At 45.6% G+C, this 20,221-nt stretch overlaps 1 long non-coding RNA gene across 1 annotated transcript; it reads right to left on the bottom strand.

The window, feature by feature from the left end:
- Positions 1 to 4,875: 4,875 nt before the first annotated feature.
- On the bottom strand, positions 4,876 to 6,678 carry LOC122429791. Its single transcript, XR_006266139.1, has 3 exons — positions 6,638 to 6,678; positions 5,897 to 5,972; positions 4,876 to 5,310 (listed from the first exon to the last, which is right to left on the bottom strand). It is a non-coding gene; the product is annotated as an uncharacterized LOC122429791 (long non-coding RNA).
- Between the last annotated feature and the right edge of the window lie 13,543 nt (positions 6,679 to 20,221).

Here is a 20,221-nt window from a genome sequence, read left to right as displayed (position 1 = left end):
AGAGGTAACATCTGTCAGAAAGGTTCCGTGTTCATTTGTTGAAATCTGCACTTGCTGAGATTGCAGCGGCCAGACTTGTGTGGTGGTGGAGTCAGGTAGACCCGGCTGTCTGCAGACCTCAGTTGGGTTTTCATCACCTCATCACGAAGCATTTACATTGCATTTTATTTTCTCAGTGTATTTCACATTGTATTAGTTTTCTCCGGGGTTTACTATTTTAAAAGATTTTGCTGGGGAAAATTGCAGAGGTGGTCTAGCACACTGTCCACATTCTGAATAACAACCCATAAAATACGTTTGCTTCTTTGTTGCGGATGATGAAACTGGGGTCCAGGAGAGTAAAGCTTTCAGGCGCGTCCCATAGGTTGTTTTCTGAGGTGGACTTTGGAAACTCTGGTCTGTGGTTGCACTCTATGGCTTTGTTTTCACCCACATGACCTCCCCTCCTAGACTTCCCAGGCCCGGCAGCCCGAGATCTTTTTTCTTTTGTGGCCGGCTTATTTCACGCTGTTACCAACTCAGAGCACGCTGCACTTTCTGAACTGCTTTGGCCTTTGAAACGTCACTGAGAAGAAGGGAAACTCTCATTTTGCTATCATCCCAGAGTCTGAACAATCAGCATGTAATAAATAGTAGAGATTCTGTCATTGTTAGTTTTTAAAACTTTTTTGCTGTTGTCTCTTTCCGTGACATTATTATTGTCCCTAATGTGGATATCAAGCACCACAAATCCTTTCTGAAAGTAGGAGGTGGGCGTGTGTGTGTGTGTGTGTGTTCGGTGCTCAGACTAAAACACACTTTTCTTCCTAATTTCTCTGTGAGCCATGGGGAGCCAGTCACCTTTGAGTTCTGCAACATGAAATGGAAACCAAGATTGATTAATCAGTTAACACGTCCACGAAGGGTCTTAGGGAATCTGAGTAGCTGTGGGGGGCAGGAGAAGTGGGGGAGGATGGCATCTAGTTACCACGGAACCAGGCAGGTGACTCTGGTCAACTCGGTGAACCTAAAGCTTCAATACTGTCACCAGCAAAACTGAAGTAACATCCAGTGTGCCCAAGGTTCTGTATTCAGGCCCTGGAAAGGGATCATGGATGGAAAATATTTTGTAAATGGCAAATAAGTACATAGTTGTGTATATGATTATACTTTATTATATATGAACACTTGTTTGTGTTTTATATCATATACACACATCCACACATACGTAATGCGTTATTACTAAAATCTATTGAAGTAATTTTATTTCAAAAGGGTGATACATTTTCTAGACTGGGCAAAAGCAAGCTTCTGCTCTGTATCGCTTGACACAGGATAACTGACTTTTACAATAAACTGATAACAAGATTCCCATTTAAGTAAGAACTGTTTACAAAAGCAAACCTCAAATACCTCCAACAAAATGTCATTGTAAGGAAGACGTGTGCTTTACTAACTCGAATTGACTTCGGATTAACACTAGTCCTTCACAGATGTGGGATGAGATCACACTGCTGGAAAATATATCAGTTTCCCTTTCAAGGAATAATATATGTTCCCCTTCCTCCCACCCCCCAGGCCAGCCTTTTCCCTTAGCTAATGGAGTAAATATTGGAGAACTTCTCTTTTAAGACACTCTTCAAGAGAAACTCAGCAACCTGGTGGCCATGAGTGGCGGTTCCCACGTCCCCTGAGGCCTGGCCTGGTGGGCACATTCCCTCAAAGTGGGCTCCGGGCTGGGGTCTGGGAGCCTGTGTTTTAACAAGACCGCAGGAGATGGTGATGCCCACACTCTGAGTAGCTGGGGTCTCCACATTTATCTCGGAGGAATGTGAGCACTGGAGGAAAAGTCTGAGCTATCCAAAATAAGGAAACCTTTTACTGCAAGATAATAGGCTTCAGGAAGTGCCCTGAGGATGGGGGCCTTGGGACATTGTCCCTGGAGGCAGTGTGTGCAGACTCTCTGTACACCCAGGGCCTGGGGTGGAGCCGCGGGGGAGGACGGGCTCGGCTGTCCAGCCCCTCCCCCCACCCCGCCCCTGACCCCTGCTTGCAAGTGGCTGTGGAAGTGAAGTGAAGAAGTGAAGTGAAGTCGCTCAGTCGTGCCCGACTCTTTGCGACCCCATGGACTGTAGCCCACCAGGCTCCTCCGTCCATGGGATTCTCCAGGCAAGAATACTGGAGTGGGTTGCCATTTCCTTCTCCAGGGAATCTTCCCGACCCAGGGATCGAACCCAGGTCTCCTGTATTGCAGGCAGGCGCTTTAACCTCTGAGCCACCAGGGAAGCAGCAGCCTGTTTTTAGACACAGGCCAAGGAAGACACAAGTGTGGAAGTGCTTTGCAGGGTAGGTATAAACATCAGGAGGTATTTTCACTATCAAAATTTTGCAGTGTGCTGGGTACCATAAAAGGAGAAGAGGGCCGTGGAGGATGAGACGGTTGGATGGCGTCTCTGACTCTCCGGACGTGAGTTTGAGCAAACTGTGAGAGACACAGAGGAGCCTGGAGTGCTGCAGTCCGTGGGGTCTCAAACAGTTGGGCACGACTTGGCGACTGAAAAAACAACTGGGTACCTAGGCACAGTCTTGGTGGGTGTGGGAAATGGAAGAAACTCAGTTCCTGTTCCAGAAAGCCCTGGAGGGCGCTGGAGAGCTTTCCCAAACGTTTCTAGAGTGGAAGTCTTGGACCTGGGTGGGGACAGAGGTTCTGCTGACACTCCCTCTTTGCATCGCCTCATTTTTCCCTGCACTTGGCCTCCGCCTATAGCGTCCCCCAGCCCACGCCCCCACCTCGTCCCTTCAAGAGGGGGTTTGCCAAAGGGGCCGGAGTGGGCTGTTTGACTCCCGCACGCTCATGATCTCTGCCGACCTCCAGCCAACCTCACCCGGAGGCTCTCATTGGCTACCGTCTTGAAGCACATGTATTGCAAATTGGTGCTTCTCAACCTTCAGCCTCAAAAAGATAAAACAGGCTGCCTCCCCCCAACGTTGCATTTTCCATCTGCCTATCTCTCTATCCCACTCTCCTTCCATCCATCATCCGTCTATGCATCTATGTACACATGTACGTGTGTATCTCCATCTCTGCATCTTTCATGAAGCTGCACTTTCTCAGTCTCTGTTGCTGTATTTGATTCATGATGTTATTATATTTTCTGTGTACATTTGCGTATATTTGTACTGTGAGCTGACCTTGGACTACTTGCAGTAATGTGCCTCTTCACTTACTGGTGTATGCTGACCCGTCCAGGCTCTTGTTGACCTACTATCAGTTCAAGCAATGTTTGCTCAGGAGTGGGGACTGCTTGGTTTGTATTTGTTTGTTTGAGTCTCTGATGGGAACTAATCAGAGGACAGAATGACTTTGCCCTTGAGGGCTCCTGAGTCACGTGCATTCCAGCTTGATCTGACGGTGTATCTGGGGAACCGGTGAGACGTAACTGGCTTTCCAAGTGCAGGCTGTGATCAGCAGACTTTCAACTAGAATCAAAGCAGATGGGAAATTCCAGATCCAATATCTGATGGCAGTTGACCCTGAGAGGTGCACACTTCTGGGACCCTGCTTCTCGTTTAACATTCATTCAACAGCCGTTACTGACACCTGCTCTGGGCAAGGACTTTGGTGATGGGGAGACCTAGACACAGAATTGCCTCTGAGGTGCTCACAACTGTGTGTGTGTGCATCTAAATGGACAATCTGTCCCAGCATATGCATGCGCCTGGGTGCAATCGTCCCTGTGTGTGTATGTGTGTGTGAACAAGGAGAGTAGCCAGGGGAGGACAGATAAACAGCTTTCTTCAAGGTCAGTATGTCAGAGAGCAGCGGAGGTGAGCGCAGGGCTGGGGGCTGAGACTGTAGCCTGGGGTGCAGGCAGGGGCCGGGGACTCCAGGTGGAGGATGCCAGCAGAGACCAGGTCCCATCCCCCAGGTCCCAGCGTGAGACAGAAGCAACACACCGCTTCCGCCCCCAGCCACACTCACCTTCTGCTTGAATCCGAGCCCCTGGAATATCCCTCTGGGTTTGTCCCCTGGGAAGCCCTTCCACTTGGTCTCCACCCTCTCTCGTCCTGCTCCACGGTCATCGTGCAGGACGCACACAGAGCCGACTGCGGTCACGCAGGAGAGGAGGAGGAAGGTGGCGTCTCTCTACCCTGGAGCCACAGCTCTCTGTGAGCGAGGACGGTCCCTGCCTCCCACGTGGAAAGCAACGGCGTGCAGGGAGGCGCAGTGACAAGTGTCTTGGTAAACACCCCGCTCCTCGCACGCTAGTGCAGAGGCACAAAGGCCTGCTTTCTGCGCCAGAGGCTTCAATTCCAGACTCAGGAGAGCTGATGCGAAAGGTCTGATGGGCCTGCCTGGATGGATATCCAAATAAGCAATCTCTTAGAAACGTGGAACCCGGTGATGGAGGGGACCCACAAGGTGATGAAGGGAGCCTGAGAGAGCATCAGAGGTGACTTAATACAGGGGGGGCCGGGCAGAGGCGATCAGCACCCCAGCTTTTGCTAAATTTAACATGACTAGCCAAGTAAGAGAAGTCATTATTGAGAAGACGTGGAAGTCCAGCCAAGAGGTTGGGTGATGGAAAATTAACTGTAGTTGAGACATAAAATTTTACAATGTAGGGATTGTAGAATGATTGGACAGCTTTCATATTTTAAGAATGCAGTTCAATGGACCATCTCTTAGCATTATCCTGAAAGCTTACACTTTTGATTAAAACCATAAAATCCACCTCAGAGATCCAGGAAAGAGTGTGCACACATTAAACCCAAACATTCTTCCACCTGAACAACCGGTAGTCTCAGTTTTCCTTCTATCTTTAATTTCATTAAAAGGGTCGTGGCCAAGATACAAGTCTTGTATGTGAACTCTCTGTAGAAAAGAAGTCAGAGATTTTAAAAGATTATTTAAGAGTTTACACATAAGACCATTTTCAGAGGATACAAGGTCAGATCCACGCTTAGGCACGGAGCTCGGGAAAATGACCGAGGTGACATCCCGGGTGTCGCCTGCCTGGAGGGGCTGGAGGCTGACTGAGGACAGAGCCCTGGGCAGTCCAGGGAGATGGTCCTGTGACATCGTGAGCTGATGGGGGACCGCAGGGACAGAGGAAGGGGAGGCGCTGGAGGCAGGCGACCCGGGGCCTGGCCGAGCTCCTCTCCAGATGTCACCGTCTGTTTCCTCCTTGTCTGCTTCACTCACATCCACACTCCTAACTCCGCCAGGATCGCAAGTGCTTGTGTAATTGCTTGGGGCTGGATGATGAGAGAGCTCTGAGGTTTGGAATTACTCGTGCCAAGATCTGTCACACCAGAGAGCGTTGTGTACTGAGAACAAGAAACCCAGAGGAATAAAAAAAGTAATAAAATAATAGATGTGGTTATGAGGTGTGTAGCAAATCCAAATTTCCATGATATGCTAAATAATAAAAATGTTTCTCAAGAAACATCTCCCCTAACAGAAAGGAATCACATAGTCTTCAATCAGCTAAGCTCAATTCTTGAGCATTTACTGAGATCCACTTATACTTGAGGTACCGTAAGAATGGATGAGAATGAAGAGTGAACCACGTACGGTCACACTGGGGACAATCACATCTCCAGTAAATCTAAGAAGAGAGCAAACATCAGTTGAGTATCTGCTCTGAGCCCGCTGTACTAGACTCTGAGGCTATTAAGTTGGTTAAACGCAGAATTCTTATCCTTACTAACTCATAGGCTGTTTGGTCTATTTTTATTTGCTGCTTTTATTAAAAAAAACAAATTCTTATAGTCCAAAGTCTTCATTCAGTAGGGGGATAAAACTGGAAGATGCTTAAACTCGATCCCAATCTCTTGGTTCCTCTATCTGGGTCTCAAAGAGTCAGACACGACTTAACGACTAAACAACGACAACAGATTAGAATACACTAACTCGAAGTGTTTTCCTACATTTCAGAAGAGCCTGGCACGTTTGACATCTGCCCACAGATCTTGTGCTGTAGCTGAACCTGAGGGAGAGACAGGAAAAAGTCACGGAGAATCTCAACTCATGCCAAGTATTGTGGTAATCACTATCTTTTCTTTTGAAAACCCTATACTGGAAAAAAAATTAATAATTTTTCAGTAAGGCCAGAATATAAGATATTTATTGTTGTTTATCTCCATGAGTATTTCTATACCAAATGGAATAATCAATAATAGCTTAAATGAATGATCTTGCAATCCCGCTCCTTTACATATATCCAGAGAAAACCATAATTCAAAAACATGCTTGTATCCTGATGTTCATTGCAGCACTATTCACAATAGCCAAGACATGAAAGCAGTCTAAATGTCCATCGATAGATGAATGAAACAGATATACCATGGAATACTACTTGGCCATAAAAAAGGAAATACTGCCATTTATATCAACAGGGATGGACCTGGAGATAATCATACTGAGCGAAGTGAGTCACACAAGAGAGAGACAAGCATCATATGATATCACTTTTATGTGGAGTCTAAAAGATTGAAACAAATGAACTTATTTGCGAAACAGCAGTAGACCCACAGGCATAGGAAAAACACAGTCACCAAAGAGGAAAGTTGGGTGGGGAGGGATAAATTAAGAGATTGGGATGAGCAGATACACACTACTATATGTTAAATAGATTACATAGCAAGGACCTACCATATGGCACAGGGAATTCTACTCAACATTTTGTAATAACCTATTAGGGGAAAAAAAATCTGAAAAAGAATAGACATATATGTAATGTATAACTGAATCAGTTTGTTGTAAATCTGAAACATAACATTGTAAATCAACTATACTTCAATAAGACAGTAGCATATATATATATGCATATGTATTTATAGTAAGTTGTATATATATGTATACCTTACATATATTCCAAAATATTAGCAGAGATGGGAATTATGGTGTTGATATTGGTTATGAATGACCTTGGATGTCATCTATGTGCTATTATTGCTACAGTTAGAAAAAACACAATTTTAAAATGAGTTCTCTTTATAAAGACAAAAAATAATTTATTAAGCACTAACTCTGTCAGACATTATCCTAAGAACTTTACATGTATTAACTCATTTGCTCCCCATAACCACTCTATAAACATTCCTGTTGTACACTGTGTCTGTCATTAAGCTGTAACAAACATCAACTATGGAAAAACTGGGCTTCTCCGGTGGTGCAGTGGTCAAGAACCTGCCTGCCAATGCGGGAGACAGAGGAGACCATGGTTCAATCGATGGGTTGGGATGGTTCTCTGGAGAAGAAAATGGCAACCCACTCCAATATCCTTACCTGGAAAATTCCATGAGCAGAGGAGCCTGGTGGGCTACAGACCATGGGCTTGCAGAGTCGGACACAACTGGACACACACACACACACATGACTACATCAGGAATCTTGAAAACATTATGCTGAGTGAAAGAAGTTCATTATCAAAGACCACATGTTGTGTGATTTCACTTATACGAAATATAAAATTTTAGAATAGGCAAATCTTTAAAGACAGGAAGTAGATTAGTGGTTTCCAGGGACTAGGGGGTGGGCAAGTGGAATGGGGAGTGATGGAACAGGGTTTGCTTTGGAGGGTGATTAAAATGTTTGTGGTGAGAGTTGCACAACTCTGCAAACATACCAAAAACCATTGAACTGGGCACTTTAAATAGATGGATTTTATGACATGTAAATTATATGTCAACAAATATACTTAAAAATATATCAACTGAATATATCAGTTACACAGACAGGACCAGTAGCAGTTACACATATTTCTCACACATTGATTTGATATGTGTATCTGTTCTATATGTTATATACTTATATGCTTTGTATATATGTGTTCTATACATTATATAAAGTTACATATTTATAAATTAATTTGTATGTATAAATTATATACAGCTTTTTCTTCTTCTTGCAATATAGTTGCATAAAATGTGCTTTGTTTAAAACTGTGTTTTTAACACTTAGAACAACATCTATTCCTAAAGCTCACCCTCCACACGGGCCACTGGATCCACCGCCATTCTCTGTGATAGCGCTAAGTCAACAAAGTCACGGTGCTGGGCTGTCGTTTGATATCTGCCACAGCTTCCAAAGGAGAAAGGGGACACAGAGCAGGTGACTCATGGGGACCCTGAAGCGGTTTGGAGTCAGGGGCCTCGGCATTTGCGGAAAACGCCTGCAGCCTCCGTCTCCCCGCGGCCTTGATTAAGCAGACGCCACGAGAGATGCTAGCCCCACCTTATCTTCTCATCCTCCTTCTTCGATCACGTTTCACAGACGACTTCCTGTCACCCAAACACCTCTTTCTCTCCTTCTGCCAAGTGGAAAATTATTATGTGCAGGCATATTCAATAGACGGTTGTTCGGTTGCACTTGAAAATGTTCATTTACTGTAATAGGCTCATTATTCTAGGAATGTAATTGGAACCCAGACTGTTATGACCTCAGGAAATAGAATGTAACAAACCTATGCAGAAATATTAACTTTGCCCCAAACAGGGCAGTGCTCTCCCTGGAGAAAGTGGAGAATCCATCACCCACCCTCCTCTCCCCTCCCAAACTCAGCGATGGTTGGCTCTTCCGGGAACTTAGAAGGCTTCTAGTCAAAAATCCTTAAGGGACCCATGGAGAAACTGAAGCCTACTAACTGGAAAAAATAGAACTTTTACTGTCCCAGAGGATTTTCTCTAGTGACCCCTAAGATTTGGAATAGCCAAGAACTAAACAAGGAAGAGCCCGTGTGCACCGAGGTGTGAGGGGCATCGGGCAGGACACTGTGTGAACTCACCTGTAACCAGGCGTTACGGTCGGTACTGAGTGCATTTTAAATGGCAAAGAAAAAGTAAGAGGGAGGGTGAGAATCAAAGTCCCTATTAAAGGCCTACATAAAATGAGGGGATTAGACAAGATGACAAGCTCTGACACTTTATTTCATGATGTCTATTACGCTTTTAAAAATTATTAATAAAATGGAGTTCAATATAAATGTAATACACATTCAAGCAGCCACTGCAGGAATCTGGTTTGATATTAATGATTTAGACTGGAATCTGTTCAACAAACGGGCTTAAAATAATTAGAAATGTAATTAGAAATGTTATCCCCTTAGTGGGAGAAATGCTTGGACTAATCTGAGACTTTATTTCTAAGCTTCAGCATAGCTCTATTCCAGAGACCTCATTTGAGGTTGGTTCCCTTTTTGGAGTAAAGTTTTATGGCCTCACATGACTTTATAAGAAGGCCATCATTATATGCACACACACATACATATGAGCCATGTTTGAAATTTCTAATTTCAGACTCTGAACAAAGAAACTATTTTGTAGTATAATAACACATATTTACTCTTATTAAAATGGAAGGGTTATTGTAAGTTTTACAACATTAAAAATGCTATGGGATTTTTAGATCCAAAATAATGTACAGCGTTTGACATTTTTCGGTTGGCTTAAAAACACAGAGTGCAGACCATCAATCCAAGAGAAAAACGGGCAAAGGAAAAGACGATAATTACATCTTAAAATTATGAAATACGAAAGACAATAAGAGATGCTCACTGTATTTAGAGCAAGAAAAATGCAAATTAAAACTATACTGAGATGTCATTTTTCACCCATCACGTTGACAAAAAAACTCGGACAGTTGTCGGCACCTTCCGCTGGGAGGCTGCAGGAAAACAAGACCCTCTTGCCTTGCGGGTGGGAGTGAGTGTTTCCTCCCGGCCCTGCGATGGTCTGTCTGTCAATGATTGTCAGACTTCTCGTGTGTGGTGCCCTTTAACCCATTACTCCCCTTCTCTAACTTTATCCTATAGACTTGCACACCTGCAAAACGGCACATAAACAAGGCTTTCCACTGCAGCATTGTTTGCAATAGCGAAACCCTGGGCACACTCCTAATTTCTATTAGTAGAAGCTATTGACAGTATGGATACGCAGTTATTTGAAAACAGTGAGGAGTCTTTCTATTTATTGGTGTGCAAAAATCTCCAGACCTATAATTTTGTGTAAAAAGCAAGGTGAAAAAGCTGAGGGTATTGTATAATCATTTTGTGTGACAATGAAAGGAGAGATTAAACGTGTATAGTTGCCTTCGTTAGTATTTATATTTAAAAACTCTGGAAAAATGCAAAGAAACGAGCAGAAGTGTAATGGGAGTGGGTTGACGGCTGCACCGACTTCTGTCCCACGAGCCGTGCGTGGGGCTCCCCGCGCTCCACACCCTCACCGACACGTCTTGTTTCTTCTTTTCTCAGCCGTCACTGTAACAGGTGTGAGGTGTGATACCTCTTCATGGTTTTGATTTGCTTCTCCCTGACCATGAGTGATGGTGGGCATCTTTTCACGTATCTTTTGACCATCTGTATGTCTTATTTGAAAAAAAAATTGTCTATTCAAGTCCTTTGTCCATTTTTAAACTGGGTTACTTGGTTTTTCACTATTGAGTTGCATGAGTTCCTTATATATATTGGATATTATCTCCTTATCAAATGTGTGGTTTGCAAATGTTTTCTCCCGTTTTCTGATGCTATAAAAAGCCGTGTTCCTCATAACTATCCTCTTTCCCAGCTTAATTTTTGGTCTAGTGCCAATTACTGTCTGACAGTCATATAGTTTATGTATTTTTAATTGCCTGTGATATAAGCTTCATGATATAAGTTTTAAGACGACATTCATTCACTCATTCATAGAACCACCTGGCTCTCCCTGGCCGCCGTGCAGGTAAGATTCTGAGGTCTCGTGTTGATACACACCCACTGTATAAGAAAGTTCAGCCGATGGGTCCCAGGCCAGAGACGTGCTGGTCTCAGTCATGCCGACTGTTATGACACATCCCTCTTTCCTTCCAAATTCCCCCGCTGGGCTTTCAAAGCCTGGCCTGCTCCTCTGCAGAACATGTCAGGGCCAAGACGCTGCTCTGAGCTCATCTGATCTGCAGAGATAGGAGACCTGTCAGATGTGGATTTTGTTGCCTTTGCAAAATGCGAGATGGGAAAGAGTGGCACAGAGTGAAGGTAAAAACAAAACAGTAAATGAGCGGAAAACTCTGAAGGGTGAGAACTGGGGTATGTACACACACACTAAAGGGAAAAACCTAAACAACACATAATCACATAATGAGGTAAGCACTGTGTATCACACTCTATATCCTAAAGTCAAAGAACAACTGTTTTAAATGATTTATTACCAGTCACAAAAATGGACTCTAGTCAACCAGAAAGAAGACCTTCATTCGTATCTTTAAAAAAGCCAAAATAACCTTTTCTGATCATAAAGCAATAATATGAAAAATTAATAATAAAAGTAGAAACCAGGAAACAAACCTACCATCTAGAAATATTTTTAAACCTTTAAATTCTTCTGTCACTGAAAAATCAAAATCAAGATAGCAGAATATCAGCTAAAAACAAATGAAAAAAAAAATTTAAGTGGGAAAACAGTAATAGTAATAAGTAAATAAAAGCGTTGGTTTTAGTAAAACTCACATCAAAATCCGTTGGAATGTCCTCCTGTATAGCCCAAGGAACTATATTCAGAGTCCAGTAATAAATCAAAATGGAAAAGAATATAAAAGGAAGGTATATATTTGTATAACTGAGCCACTTTGATGTACAGCAGAAATCAACACAACATTGTAAATCAACTCTACTTCAATTTTAAAAAAGAAATTGAAATGAGGGGAGAAATGCAAATATGAAAAACACCAACGGGCTCATATGTGGTGTTGAGAATATGAGCAAATAGACAAAGGCTATGATCAGTAATTCCGGTTCTGAGCTCCCGGAGGGGGCAGCCCCTTCCTTCGCTGACTGCCCCCTGCCTCACCCTGGTCCTTGAAGGCTCCGTCCAGGAAGTGGTGGTGGCTTAGTCACCAAGTCGTGGCCGACTCTGCGACCCCATGGACTGTAGCCCGCCAGGCTCCTCTGTCCCTGGGATTCTCCAGGCCGGAATACTGGAGTGGGTGGCCATTCCCTCCTCCAGGGGATCTTCCCCACCCAGGAATCGACCCCGGGTCTCCTGCACCGCAGGCGGATTCTTTACCAACTGCGCCGCCAGGGAAGCCCCGTCCAGGAGGTAGGGCCCAGCTCTCCTCCCTGCCCCGCTGCTCCCCTGGCTCCGGGAGCCGACCTCAGCGCCGACGGCAAGCGAGTCTCAGGAAGGCGGGTGCAGCAGGCCTGCTCCTCACGCCCGCCCTACGGAGAGCGGGCTCATGGTCCTTCCTGCGTGACGCGGGCCAGGGTGTTCCCAGAGTCAAAGAAAGTACCCAGAGTTGTGACCCCAAGCGGGGGATCAGCAGGAAACGTTTCTGAGGTGACGGCTCTGAGTCGGGGTGTCCCCCAGGCAGACCTCATAGATGGCTCACAGAGTCTTTACCGTCTGAGCCACCAGGACGGTCCAGGCTAGGGGTAGGCAGGTGCCCAGTCGCCGCACGGAAAACCCTCACCACTCCCAACAGAAGGGGGAGAGCAGTGCTCCCCTGGGCCCGGGACTGCAGACCCAGAGCGGTGCATGAGCTGCCACCCTCTCTCTGCCCCACCCTCTGGTCCCACGGGTGTTGGCCAATGATCACACCCACTGCATGCCAACCCGCCTGGCACAGAGTGGGCTGAGAAGGACGGAGAAGAGATCCGGGCTCGGGGGCCAATCCTGCACAGCCGGCTCAGCCGCCATCTGCCCCTCAGGCTCGCCTGCCGCGGGGCAGCCTCCTCTTCCTTCAGAGAGGACCCCCTGCCGGAGCCCGTCCAGCGTCCACACCGACCTGTTTGTGAACACTGATGGAGTCTGCTCTCTTCCCACGTGTGAACCAAAGTCCCCGAGAAGCTGAAATGTGATAGTGTGTCAAAAAGTCACCTAAAACTTCTCAGACAGTAATGAAAGTTAAAAAATGAAAGGCAGGAAGGCATTTCCTATAGGGCAATTATTTGGAAAAAAATCAGAGTTTTCATGATGTGCTCACAAAAGCAAAAATGCACTTGGTGATAAATTCCATCATCTGTCACACAGCCTTGTGTTCCCTGCAGACATCACAGGCACACAGGCTAAACAAATGGGGTTTGTGAAAGTATTTGTCCAGCTGTAAAGAACCAGGCAAACATAAGTTTATAGTATTATATTTAAACAATACAATCTATTATTATTATCATGTTATAATACATGTGAGTAAGCATGCATTAAATTTATATTACAGATTCAGAAGAAATGATTTACTTTACTTTTTTATTAAACAATTACTTATTAAGTACCTGTCATGGTACTTAAGTCTCCAGAATTACAAACCTGAAAAGCCCAGTCCTTAGAATTTATACTCTTGAAAGTACAGGGTTCAGTAAGCTGTTGGCAGTGGGTCTGGTCTAGCCCACTGTCTGTTTATTTATAGCCTGTGAGCCAAGAGTCACTTTTACAGTTGTAAATGGTTCTGAAAAATGAGAGGAATAATATTTCATGTCAAAATTAGATGAAATGCAAATTTTAATGTCTTCAAATAAAGTTTTATTGGAACACAGCCATACCACTTGTTTGCCTGTGGATGTGGCCTCTTTGCAGTTGAACAGTTGAGGCAAACAGCGTGTAGCCCACAAGGTCTAAAGTATTACTATTCTAAAACTCATTCTCTGGCCTTTACAGAACCATGCTGCTGAGCCCTGGTCCAGCGGAAGTTACCTGGAGATACAGGATGTTTACATCGCTGATGGACCCGCCTTCCAGAAGAGGCAGGCTTAGTGCTTGCCTTTGCCCAGCCCAAGAGAGCAAGACTCTCTTCAAGGAGTAAGGACCAGAGGGAATGTAAATAAATTAAAGCTGTTCATTCTGCCTGTAGAAGCTGGGTGTACATGGGGCTTGTATGTTTGCCTCAGGTGTTGTGTGTGTACCTGTATGTGTGCGTGTGTAACACACAAGTGCAGAAAGCATCTTGCCAGGAAAAGGAGGAGGTGGGAAGGAAACAGGGTCCGCCAGCCGCAGGACTGAGCACCGCTGCCCCGGGGCCTCAGGGCAGGTGGGTCGGGGGAGTTTTCCGGAGAAGGAGAATCTTGAGTCTTAAGGGTGGGGACCTTCAGAGGGGTGCCCTCTCCATCTTTCCATCCACGGCAGGAAGGCCAACCCCTCACCACATGCCAGTTTTCCACGTGTGTTCACTTTGACCATGAGTGCTTTTTAAGGAGAAGCTGAAGAATGGTTTATAAGTGCAGACCTCAGATGCGGGCGCTGTAGACTCTGGCAGGCGTGTTATTTACAGTTTCCCTGTGACAGTCTTAATCTTATTGGCTTCCTAACATTACTCTTTAGAGAATTTTTATTCTTGAAAAACAGCAAATTGTTCATCTCTGAAACACTAGATAGGTCTGTGACTCTGAGAGCATTTTGAAAATTATAAATGATAAGGAAACTCTGGGCCAAATTTTTTATATGACTCTCCAAGAATTATGCAGGATGGGAATCTGACCCTTTGAGAGTTAAAAATGTTTCTGGAGACGGAGAAGACTTCGCTCACTAGAGCGAAAGTGCCTTAAATCATATCGATGGTGCAATTATCTCTCGGCAAAGATCCTCGGAGTTGAAGTTCAAGCTGGGGGTCAGGAGGATGGCTGGGGGAAACAGGGTCCCCCTTGTTAAAATAAAGCAATTAGTTTAATATATACTATCGGGGAAGGAGAGCAGGGAGGGAAATTCCCCTTGTCAAATGCTGAACATTCAGAGCATCGCTTAGAGCAGAAGTAATAAGGCACTCTTCATGAAAAAATTGGCCCTATACCATGTCTAAATGCAAACATGTGTGTTCTTTCTTTCTTTAATTCATTTAAACTTCTGTTAACTGGGAATATTTTTATGTGCATTCTGTCGTTCCCTTTCTCACTTGAACAAAAATGTGTCAGGGGACAGGAATGGTGCCCAGGGTTGCAAACGCGTTCAGACACCATAAAATATTTAACAGCTCTTTCTGGTACGGTTAAGCCCCACCGAACGGCTAAACAAACTTTAATTTACAATTCAAGGGCTGAAGCATTCAAAGGGCCATAAGATTTTGCTGCTGCTAATTTATATCTCTCAGAGACAAGAAATCTAAAATGAGTTATTTCAAAGTTCCCAAACCCACATTCCTTCTTATGAAAGAAAGATCTTCATTTCCAGGAGATTGCACTCTTTGCCACAGAGAAGGGCAGCGTTGCTCTGACGGCTTTAAAGTTCTGTGCTGTAGACAGAGATTTCAGAGAAGGGATTCCTGTTTCTCCTCCATCAGACAGTGACTTCTAAGCAAGCTGACTTCTCCCCTGGCTGCTCCAACCTAACTGGACCAAGGAAGCCCTATGGCCTGGAAGAGGGACTTATTTTTAAGTTTTCTTTATAACTTATACTATAGAAATTATATAATTTATAATATAGAAATTACATATTTCTATATAATAAAATGAATTCTTTTCCCATAAATACTTTTTTTTTTTTTTTTTTTTTACTTCAGAGGACAGAACCAGTTTGTTTTGGGCCTTTCTGCTGAAAATTTGTCTCATTTAAGAGGCAGTTAGGATCTTTACCATATGTATGAGTTTGTGTAATTCATTTTGGATAGGGATAAGCTTCTGCTTCTGATAAAAGCCCAGAGTTTCATCTGGTTCCTCAGGGAAAAAAAAAAAGAATAAATAAACCTCAAAAGTATGATAGGTGATTTGAACCCAACTGGGATCCAGAGTTTGATTTGGTCTCATACAATGAGTGAAATAAATTAGCTTTTGCAATGATACACCTGGGTGATTCTCAAAAATATCATCCTGAGTTTTCAGTTACCCAAAAGAAGATCTACTGCGTGACTCCATTTCTCTGAAGCCCTTGAACAGGCCAAGTTAAAAGCTGGAAGAGAAGCTGTCTGACTGTGAAGGTGGAAATCAGGGACTTTCCTGTTTTATGTCTTGATGGGGTTTTGACGGGTGGAGAGACATACAAGAAGACACCTGCAGGAAACTGCCGATAGTTGGCTCGAGGTCCCGGACAGGCAGGCCTCCTGGTTAAACCCCTCTGACTCGTTCATAGTAACGATTCGGGGGAGAGGCGACAGGAGGCACCACAGCATCAGGCCGGGGACACTGGCCAGGCTGCCGCTGTCCCTTCTCAGACCAGCCCACACAGGCAGTCACCGCGCTCACATGAAATCCTGACTCCCAATTTACCATTTACATGTTGGAACCAAGGTATGTATTTCCTACGGATTATCTTGAACAGTGTGAAAGTCCTCACAAACCTACTCAAAAGTCTCATGGTCCCCTTCCTCTAACACAGAAGCTATAGAATTTATGCAGCAAAGGGTAGATAAAAGAGCCAGTTCTGGGCGATGAGATGTAAGTAGGCCTCTAAGGACAGAGTGTCCCACAAAGCTTTTTAAAGAGGAAAGATACGGTGGGTCTGTCTGTTTCAGGTTTTCACACTTTCCCCTTCACTCGCTTTTCTTCCTGCTTGGAATACAGGGCCTGGAGGTGCTGCAGCCATCTTGCCACCATGAGGATGAAGACATACCTGCAGACGATGGCAGAGCAGGAAGGCAGACGGAGCCTGGGGAGTAGCTGGTTTCGACCACACGAAGATTTCTTGTTATCTGACACAGATAAACTCCTTAGTTTTTAAACATCTTCAGGTTTTATACTGCATTCACTCAAACACACGCCTAACTAATATTCATGGCATCTTAGATCTTAATTTTCATTGGCTTCAGCAAGGAGTACAGCAATTTGAACACAACTAGGATGGAGGAAGGGCGAAACAGCCCCCAACCAGCACACACAGAGATGCAGACTGAGACGGTCATGAAGGCGTGGGGCGCCGGGCGGGGTGGGGTGGGCCTTACCAGCCAGTCAGCATGTCTTCCTCTTCCTCCTCTACCTCCTTGACATTATTGTACTGAATCTGGTTTGAAACAAGCACAAAGTGCAGGCTTGAGTGAAGAGGGGCTGCCAGAGAGCTTGATGCCACGGCCCTGGAGACCCCACAGAAGGGACAGGGGGCACCGCTGCCAAACAGGCCTGAGGCTCTGCAGATCGCGTCTGATTATGTCTAAGGACCCCAGGCGGTTCCACGTCCCGTGTCTGCAGCTCTCCCTCCACTCCCAGCAGCGCCTCCTCCTCACAGCCAAGGTCGTGGGGCCTCCAGATGCCTGGGGCCCAGGGGCAGCTTCCAGGAAGGGCAGCCCAGGACGTCTTGGTGATGGTGGTCGGGTGTGAGCGGCAGCTGCTTTGGGGCTGGGGGTCACCAGGCTGCAGGAAACAGGAATGACTGAGTCATTCTACAGACGTGGCTGCTCCTTGCCAACCCAGGTTCCCGGACCAGCTTCAAATAGAATAATTCGAGCAGGGTGAATTCACACTCCATGAAAACAGACAGGAGATACAGACCTATACCTTTTCCTCATGTTTCCAGAAATGGCTGGCTTCCTGCCCATGGCACATGCAAACCTTTACTCTCTAGAGTTTGAGAAAGGATGAGTCCTCTCAGCACTGGGATGTAGACCCTGCAGATAACGGCTGTCCACAGCTTCTAACTCAGCACCACCATGTCACTTTGATATCGTTTAAGGCTCTCTCTTGGGCTGGCAGGGCAGACCGCCGACGCTGGGAACACAGCGTAAGACTGTCAGGACGCCCCATTCCTGCTGTCCACATGGTGAATTTCACTGGACACTCGCTTATTACAAAACTTGAAAAATATTGTAAACATCTCTGAAAGCCAAACCTCGCCCCGGCTCAACAACTAACGCGATGTGAGTGGCCTTGGAGTTTATAAACCTGGAAGTCACATTCAGTCACTGGCAGGAAGCGGAGTTTACTTTCGTGGCCAAATCTGTTTTCTGCTTATGACAGGATTTTTTAAATTGCTGGTGAAAATCGCTGTGGCACAGATGGAAAATTACCAGGCAGACGCTGACCGTTTCACTTCTAGCTGATGGCTTTGCTCCCTTTTGTTTTTGAAAATAGTGGTATTTAAAAAAAAAAAAGGAAAAGAAAAAGGAAAGTTGCATTTTCTACTGTTTAAGTCCTTGCCCTGTCCTGATTACATGAAAGGTTTAAAACAAGCCATCTTACTCCCAACAGTGTACCCAACAGGCACGAGTGACCGTGGTGATATTCCGTGTCCCTGGTTTAAGGCAGTGTTGCTGGAACCCTGACTTACTTTCTTGGTCTGATGGGCATCGCAGTGGGACAGTAGGTGTCTCCACCGCTGACACATCAGACTCACGTGGAGATGCTCAGCCGGACACAGACCCCTGGGCGCTGACGCCCGGCACCTATGGGCAGGGCTTTTGTTACATCATGCATCACCCACATAAGCCTGACATTCTGCCAGCCGTTCTTGCCAAGATGTTAAATGCAAAGAAACACTGTCTGACATCCCAGGTTTTCATTAGAAAAACAATAAAATAGATTTTACCAGGGTCTCTTTAAAATGCAAAAGGAGACTCTGTTAATTAAAAACAAACAAACATAAAAACAGACAAGGACTCCAGAAAGTCTTCTTTCCAATCGCTCTTTTTCTCTTTTTCCCGTCTTTTTACATCTCCATCACGTCAGCTTCTCTAAAAACTCTCTCCAAGCTCATCAAAAAGACCCCTTCAGTCAGTCTCAGCTTGAGGCTCGCCTTTCTCCCTGCCCACCTACCCCTTACTCCCCAGAAGCTCTGGGAGTCAGCCTGCCCTCCCTGGGTTCTCTGCCTTTGCCCCGTGTTCACGGCTGTCATCCTGCCCAGCAGAGGTTTGGAAGCAGAGGACGTTAAGACAAAACTTCCCTCGCTGCATAGGGCGGGGGCAGGTATTGAGGTGGACAGAAATTCCACAGTTTTGGAGAAAATACAAATGCTCAAAATGCCTCCTTGGCCAAATGCCAACTTCTTTTCTAGGTAATCAGAACTTATAGGAAGTCCCAGGATGGATGGACTGGAGTCCATTCCTTCATCCAGCACCACAGGGGGTGTGTCTGCAGGAAGGTCAAGGGGAAAGGTCCCCACCCTTCTAGATCTGACCCAGAGCTTCACACAACTGCCCTCGATGGCCAGGAACAAACCAGAGCCACCACCACCAAGGCCTGGGCACAGCTGTTGTCTGGGCCATTCACACGTCTTAACTCTGCCCATTTGTTAAAATTCCTCAGTTGGACTCAAATAGCTTATTTATAGCCCTGTATAGAACTCAGAAAAGACGGGCCTTTTCTTGGAGGTAATCCATAGCCTGCAGAAAACCCACGATGGGCGGAGCCTGTGCGCGCGCGCGTGTGTGCATATGTGTGTGTGCATGCGTGTGTGTGCACACGTGTGTGTGCATGTATGTGTATGTGTGCATGTGCGTGTGCGCGTGCATATGCGTGTGTATGTGTGCATGTGCATGTGTGGGCATGTGTGCACGTGTGTGTGTGCGTGTGTGTGTGTTTGCCACTGGAATATAGCAGACCCCTCCTGCCACCGTCCGAGAGGGTTCTTCCAGCAAATGACCTGGGCAGTCGCTTGCTTGTTTTATGCCTCAGTTTTCTCCAAAGTCTGACACAGTGTAGACGCACGATGAGCAAAGAGACAGAGTTAGAAACACACCTGGAGCTCGTGATTTCAGCTTCTTAGGGCAGAGACAAGTTGCCGCTCGTCGTGTGGGAGGTGGACCCCGGGTCCCAGGTCCTCCCCGTGAGGACCCCTGTGGGTTAACTGCCCTCCGCTGACCCTGCCTTCTGCCTCATACTGTGCTTTTGTGCGCCCAGCAGATCTGTGCTCTCCTAATCTTTCTGTCATCAGTGATCGGCCTTCCTTCTGGCAGCTTTTTGGCTTGAAACTGAACACTTTTGACAAGTTCTACAAAGACAAGCATTTAGCCAAGGGGCTCTTTTGTCAATTAAGACCTTTCATCCCTCAATTGCCATCAGGGGCTCATGGGGTCCCCATGCTGTCTGGGTTTCAGGAATGAAGAGGAAAAATGTCAGGCCTTCTAAAGTCATTCCCTCAACACAGGAAAGGCAAGTTCTTAGCAGTGCAGATTTAAACACCTGCCCAAAGAGGAGGCGTACGTGCATGGAGGGCCTTTCCCTCTTCTCCACCGGCGGTAGTCCACCTCCTTGGAATGACCCAGACAGCCAAAGCAAACACACTAGACCTGAGACACCACTCTGGGGTCCAGATTGTCCAAATTGATCGTCTCACCAAGTTGCTGCTTCAGAATGATTCTAATACACTAACTTTAGTATAATTTTAATATTCTAAAAGAAAATTGTCAAAGCCTGTGCTT

The sequence above is a fragment of the Cervus canadensis genome, chromosome 28 (genome assembly GCF_019320065.1).
Source record: "Cervus canadensis isolate Bull #8, Minnesota chromosome 28, ASM1932006v1, whole genome shotgun sequence".
Classification (NCBI taxonomy): Eukaryota; Metazoa; Chordata; class Mammalia; order Artiodactyla; family Cervidae; genus Cervus; species Cervus canadensis.
This window is presented reverse-complemented; position numbering and strand designations above follow the sequence as displayed.